We start from the raw sequence: 7,231 nt of genomic DNA on the forward strand, positions 1-7,231 counted from the left end.
CCCAACTTTGTCCGCTGAACAGTGTTTGGGCGGACAGTCCGCTCGTGTGTGGGCTTTCAGCGGACAGTTTCAGCGGACAGTTTGACGGACAAGGTTTTTCGGAATTTCCGAAAAACTGTCCGCTGAAACCTTGTTTCAGCGAACAGTCCGCTCGTGTGTAGGCTTGTTCGTCAAACAAAGTTCCGCGCATGCTCAGAAAGGATTTTCACGCCGAAAGTTATAATGCAGTGTATAGGACGTCGTATTTTTCGTCCCGTCGTACGTGCCGTTCACGTCATCGCGCACGGTTTCAGCAAACTGTTCGTCCGTCGTGTGTGGCCATGTCCGTCCATGCTAATTTTGAGCGGACTGTTTGCCGAAACTGTTTGACGGACAAAGTTGGGCGAACAGTCCGCGCGTGTGTACGCGGCCTTGCACTTTACTGTGTATGACATTTATTCACTGCATTGTCACTTTGGAATTGTTGCAGCCTGCAAAGAACTACAGAGGTATGTGGAGACAAGACCAGTCACCCTGCACAAGGATGGAGAGCAGCAGTTGTGGGTCTTTATTACAGGAAGCAGAAAGGAAATGTTTCATACTGCATTATTGCACAGATCTGGAAGGATACACAGAGCACACACAAATTCAAGGTAGACTATGCATGCCTCTTGTATTTGGAAACTATTATCCTGAAGTTCTACTTCATTGTTGTCCCCTTGTCACATGTGCTTTCAATCTAGCCTATACAGACATAGGCAGCTTTACGTACCCTCACTTTACGTACACTCGCAAGTACGGACACATTGGCGCCTATGGAAAATCTTGGTCAGCTTGATATGGCACCGCTCCGGAACCCTAAGTAACAGGGACACCAAACTTAGGGAACACTGAAAGGGGACACGGGACTACACACATCCGAATTTGGGGTTGGCCAGCTTGCCTAGGTAATCTACCATGTCATAGTCCTGGGTCCCCAAGTTTGATGTCCCTGCCACTTATGATTTGGGAGCAGTGCCATGTCAAGCTGACCAAGATTTCCCATAGATGCCAATGTTAAAATGTTAAAAACCAGGGGCAGTGCCATGTCAAGCTGACCAAGATTTCTCATAGAGTTAGTGTATTTATTCATTGAGAAGTGAAAAAGGGTATTGCTTCACTTTAAGTACATGTTTATTTTACATGCTCTGCTCCCATTGTGTACTTAAAAGTGGGGTATGCCTGTAATCTACCATGTTTACACTCACTGTTTAGGTATGGTCCGCTGTTATCATTATTAGGAAGCTGGTCCAGAGAAATTGGGTGAAGCCAATGCTGGAGAAAGATAATGTAGACAGGAAGTGGCTGCAAAGAGGCTGAAGGAGATTGTAAGCACTGAAATACAACAAAGGTTAAAAAGTGATAAAAGTACTTTTAAAAAATTATAAATTTTTATTGATGGATGTATGTATCCATCCAATATCAATAAACCATGGCGTTACTCCAGGTCAGTCCACACTTGTCTGTGGGGTAGGTGTCATGTGGTGGTCGTCACATCCTCCCTGTTTCTCTCCTCGTTGGGCACCAAGTAAGGATCACATGAGAGGCCTACCCCGGAGTGGGTTCTTCTGGGCTACTCTAGGCACTGTGGATAGGGTCACTGCATTACACATGGGTACCTTTACTGGAACAGATGGCTGAATTAAAATAAACTCTTTTGATGTAATATACATCACTATGGTCACTTGTGCAATTAGAGGGACATGCAGAGCCCTTGCCCTCCCCACCCATCCAGCCTATCACCGTTACCTCACTCTCAGTAACGATATGGAGCCCCCACCGTGCACCTAGCGCTGACTCTATGCGTGCACTTCACTTAACTCTTCCTCTTCCATACCTGTGTACAGGCTGGGGACAAAAACTGCAGTCTTTTCCTAACATCCCTAGTCCCAGACTACTTTGGCTGCCCCAGCATACCTACACAGAAAAGAGTCCATTCCTGGCGGAATGTATAGTGGTAGTATCCAGGAATGGCATCTTTAGGGTGGACTGCAAGTCCCAGCAGCTCCTTCAGGCTGTAGCAGGGTCCTGAGGGCAGATGTTCATGACTTGTCTTTCCAGACTTGGCATATTTAGCAGACCAACAGGACGAAGTTCGGCTGTGGTACCAACAGCTTCTCGTGTGTGTGTGTGAGCCCTGAGCCTCTTGGGCGTGGACCACTGTCCCTTTTATAATACACAGAACCAGTGGGTCAGACGCAGGAATGCCTGCCAAGAAAAGAACCAGGAAACACAATTAACACTGACCTTCCCGGGTGGGGCAGCGTTAATCTCTACCTGCCTACATGTCAACCGCACTACTTGTCATCTGCAATCACTGTTACAGGAAAGATGGATGGCAACACACCAACATATTCCAAAGTGGCTTCTTTATTGATCCATTGAATTAATTACACAGGAGATGAGCAGTTACTTCTAACATGTTTTACATTACACAGGGGCCTAAGTCAAAGAATGACTCTACGACTAGAATGACTAAGCATCTGTGTGCGTGAACCATGTTAACCATGTTAAAAGTCTCTGCTCATCCCCTGTGTAACTGATTTTATGGATTTTTCCTGTAATTATATGTATCTGTCCAGTCATATCTGACTCTTGCTGATTCCAAGGGTACCATGACTGATCCACTTAAAAGCCTTTTTTCAATGGAATACGAGGAAGATCGCCAGGCCTTCTCTCAACCCTTTCCAATTGCTCGGGCTTGGGATTGGGCTACACAATGTATAAACAAATACGCAGAGCCAGTTTGCATATACATACTATGGCCAATTTAGACAGAAGCCAATTAATTGACTAGCCTGTTTTTGAAGCCTAGAGGTCTCGAATCAGACCCAATAATGAAAAACTGAGAAATGCATGCCTGCTCAGTCTCCCTTTAAATTTAAAGCAGCCTATGGGGTGGCGCAGACTTGGGCAAGGCGCAGCCATAATGGCTCTGTCCTGAGTGGCTCTGTCTTGAGTGATGCGCAGTTTCACCGAAGCAGTTTAACGAAAGCAGGATAACTAAAGCTGGATGAAAATACAACAAGAACTCTGCTCCACTCTGCCAGAGGACAAGCAAACAAGCTTTTGACATTTATTTTATATAAAGTCAGTTTCCCACTCTCTATCCACTAACATGCTCCTTATTCTCTTCCTTCTCATATTGGTGTCTTCTATCTTCAAATTATCTTTACTCTACCCCCTCCTCTCTTCCCTGCAGCATGCACATATCAACCTCACTCCTACCCTCTCCCTACTATGGCACCCATCATCTCTGCATTTGCTGCACCCACATGCTGACATAAACACCAGGGCCACTAGACGCGTGGGCTCATGTACATCTCACTCCCATCTTGCCTTCCTCGCCCCCTCCTCCTTCTCGAATTTATTTATGCATTTTTAATACTGCTACTCGTTAGCGATTGCGTATGTTTATATTCTAATATTGCACATTTGCATTTTTCCACATTTATCTGTGCATATTATATTCAAGCCCTTTGGGGGACAGGTATTTATTTAGTCACACCTTTTGGTTTTAGGTTGGTCCCTGCATGGACCAGGTGTAGTAGTAACAGTTGGTGAACGCCGTAGCTACCTCCCTAGCAGTTTACATATCCAATACCCCTCCCCCTCTGGCAACCACCGCAATCCACTCAGTTTAATTTCTATCCCCCTGCTTCCTCAAAGCAGCCCACCAATCTGATGCGCCCTTTGGAATGCCCGCTCCATCTGCAACAAGCTAACATCTGTACATGACCTCTTCGTCTCTCATGGCCTTAACATACTCGCCATAACAGAAACCTGGCTTTAAAATTTTGACTCAGATTCTCCTGCTGCCCTCTCCCACGGTGGTCTCCATTGGACTCACTCCCCCAGACCCAACAGACAGAAAGGAGGTGGAGTTGCCTTCCTTCTATCCCCACAAAGCACCTTCCAAGTCCTTCCTGTCCCTCCCTCTCTATCCCTCTCTTCTTTTGAGATGCACTGTATTCGTCTGTTTTCTCCCATTCTCTGAGGATTGCAGCCTGGACTGATATCACGCTTTCTTGGTGACTTTGCTGGCTGGCTACCCTACTTTCTCTCCTCTGAAATACCCACCATCATTCTTGGTGACTTCAACATTCCTGACAATGTTAACAGCCCAACCCAATAGACACATACTTCCAATCACTCCAATGGTAATACCCTTGACCTTGTATTCTCCCATCTCTGCAACCCTGGCAACCTCACCAACACCCCCTTTCCTCTCTCTGATAACAACCTCATTACTTTCACTGTATCCTTGCCTCCAACCACCCTTCCCTCCAAGCAGCAAACAATTACTTGTAGAAAATGTTGCCACTTTAATCCTTCTCTTCTCTATTCTGCTACTGACGACCTGTAGCGCCGGCTCCTGAAGAGCACATGCTTGTTTTAAAAATTAATATTCCTAAAACCACAGTTGGGTTTTAGGGCTAATTTTGCCAAATTATGGTTTCAGTACCAGTCTAGCTGGATCGTAGGTGTCGCTGTCACTGTCAGTGGGTATGAGAACGTAGTTTGGCTGGGTGCATTGAATGCCCTTCTTTCTCTCGGAACCAGCCCAGTGGGAGTGTCGTCTTGCTGTGCATTCTGGGAGAGGGTATTTAAGGTACTGTCATCACATGCTTCTGGGTTCCGGTCCAGACGAGTTTTTCTGTCTGTTTGGTCCTGGTCCTCCTGACAAGCCCCCATGGCCCTCCTGGCCTGGGGTGCGGATCCATGCAATTCCGAGTCTTGGGGCTGGACTGCAGGGACAGGCCTGAATGGATATGAGGCCTTAATGATTCAAAGGTGGTCCAGTGCCGTCTCATCTAAGGAGAGGCCCAGCATCTGGAGAAGCATCCAGGGGAGGACTCTTCGGGAGAAGGCCATGCGTAAGGCTGGCTTCTCAGAAGGAGCCTGGAGGCTCAGTTGAAGGACACTATATGGATCTACACCCATATGGTATCGCCGGACCGGCTGAGAGATACTGGTACCGTATTATAGTTCTCTAAATTTATCTACGTCCCTCAGTTACATTCAAGTCTGTGGCAGAGACTTTTGCTTTTCATGTGTTCTACATTCAAGTCTGTGGCAGAGACTTTTACTTTTCAAGTGTTCTACATCCAAGTCTGTGGCAGAGACTTTGCTTTACTTAACACCCTACTGGCTGCTAGGCCTAGTGAGAGGAGATCTATCCGGTGGTTGTAAGAATCCAGTTGTGAAACAATGATTCTCTGGATTTCTATTGTGAGAGACTTCCTATTTTTGCAGTTCCCAAAGTACCTGAACTTTCTTCCTAACCCTCTACCCTTCATTAAGAAATTGTGTTATCTTTTCAATAAATATCCCAAAAAGAGGATCCAGTTTCAGTTTCTGCAATTTTTTGGGCCATCTACCACGGGAAACCCCTAGACACAGACGAGGTCAAGAAGGTAACGGTAAGCCCAAAAAAAACAGCAGCTCCTTCGGGGGTCAGTGCTACATATGACATAATCTCTCCCCTGTCCTGTCCTGACCTGGCCACCTCTGTCTACAACAGCTCGCTCTCATCATCACTAAATGCACTTGCTCCTCTAACCACACGCAGAATCAGGCCCCAACTGTTACAACCCTGGCAAACTGACAACACTAGAAATCTCAAAAGACATTGCCGTGCTCTTGAACGACTTTGGCATAAAATCAAATGCCTGCAAGACTTCACCCTATATAAATCTGCCCTTCTAAAATACAATTCCTACCTCCATGCTGCTAAACATGCCTACTTTGTCTCTTTTATTCATTCCTTGTCATCCAGTCACCGTTGGCTCTTCTCAACCTTTAACTCTCTACTTCGTCCCCCACCCCCTCTACCCACTAACTCACTCACTGCCCTAGAGATTGCCAATCACTTCAAAGACAAGATTGATGCAATTAGTGAGGACACCTCCACTGTGCGTATGTCTTCCCCACCCAACATACCTTGCCTAGCAGCACATTCAACACTCTCCTCTTTTGAATTGGCTACTACTGAAGAGGTTACAAAACTTTTCTCAGATGCTCACCTAACCAATTGTCCCTTGGATCCTGTTCCCTCACAATTACTATGGTCACCCTCTTCTTCTATTCTATGCTCCCTCACTCATATCTTCAATCTCTCCCTCTCTAGTGGCACCTTCCCCTCCCCTATAAAACATGCGCAGATCACTCCCATACTTAAAAAGCCCTCACTGGACCCCACCAACCTGAACAACTTAAGACCCATCTCATTGCTCCCATTCACCGCTAAACTTCTAGAACGCTTAGTCTACAACTGTCTTAGCTCCTACCTCAGTGAAAATAACCTTATTGACCCCTTAGAGTCTGGCTTTCGCTCACAGCACTCCACGGAAACTGCCTTAAACCAACAGCCAGTACTCCACATTCCTACTACTTGACCTCTCTGCGGCCTTTGATACTGTTGACCACCCACTCCGTGTCAATAAACTACATTCCCTTGGCTTCTGAGATTCTGCTCTATCCTGGTTCTTTGTCTATTTATCACAGCACTCCTTCAGTGTCACCTACAACTCTGTCTCCTCCTCTCCATTGCCCCTTTCTGTGGGGGTCCCCCAAGGCTCTGTTCTTGGACCCCTTCTCTTCTCTATCTACATATAAATAAAGATAGGTATCAGCGCTAAGAAATCAACAAAATATATTATGGAGGAACAATAGCAGCCAGCACAGTTCATTGATCATCAAATTCAATCAAATATAGTCCAAAGTGCAGCGCTTATTCAAGATCAATCATTGCAGAGATTGCTGTAAAAACACTCTATGATAGTGAGAAGGCTTCCACCATTTCCAGGATGTGCAGAGAAAGACACACAACACCCGGGTGCAACAAATCTACTTACCAGGAATCAGAGAAGAGCATCAAAATAAATCACAGCTTCCACTCTCCACCAGATGAACAGATGGTCACCAGGACTGGGCCACTCTAAGCCCTTGTACACACGGTCGGAGAATCGGCCGGACCGTGTTGTCGGATAATCCGACTGTGTGTGGTATGCATCGGACTGATTCCGTCGGAATATCCGTCGGACCCAATTTTCCAACTTGTTGGAAATATTTTCCGACCAACTGGTTTGATCGGACATACTCCAATCATGTGTAGTGAATTTTGATCGGACCAAGTGCCACGCATGCTCAGATCAAATTCCTACATCAAAGCTATTGGCTACTAGCCTGAACGTAGTCCCATCGTAACGAA

Source organism: Lithobates pipiens, unplaced genomic scaffold (assembly GCF_037356315.1).
Source record: "Lithobates pipiens isolate NorthernLeopardFrog02 unplaced genomic scaffold, aLitPip1_a1.2 Scaffold_18, whole genome shotgun sequence".
NCBI classification, from domain to species: Eukaryota; Metazoa; Chordata; class Amphibia; order Anura; family Ranidae; genus Lithobates; species Lithobates pipiens.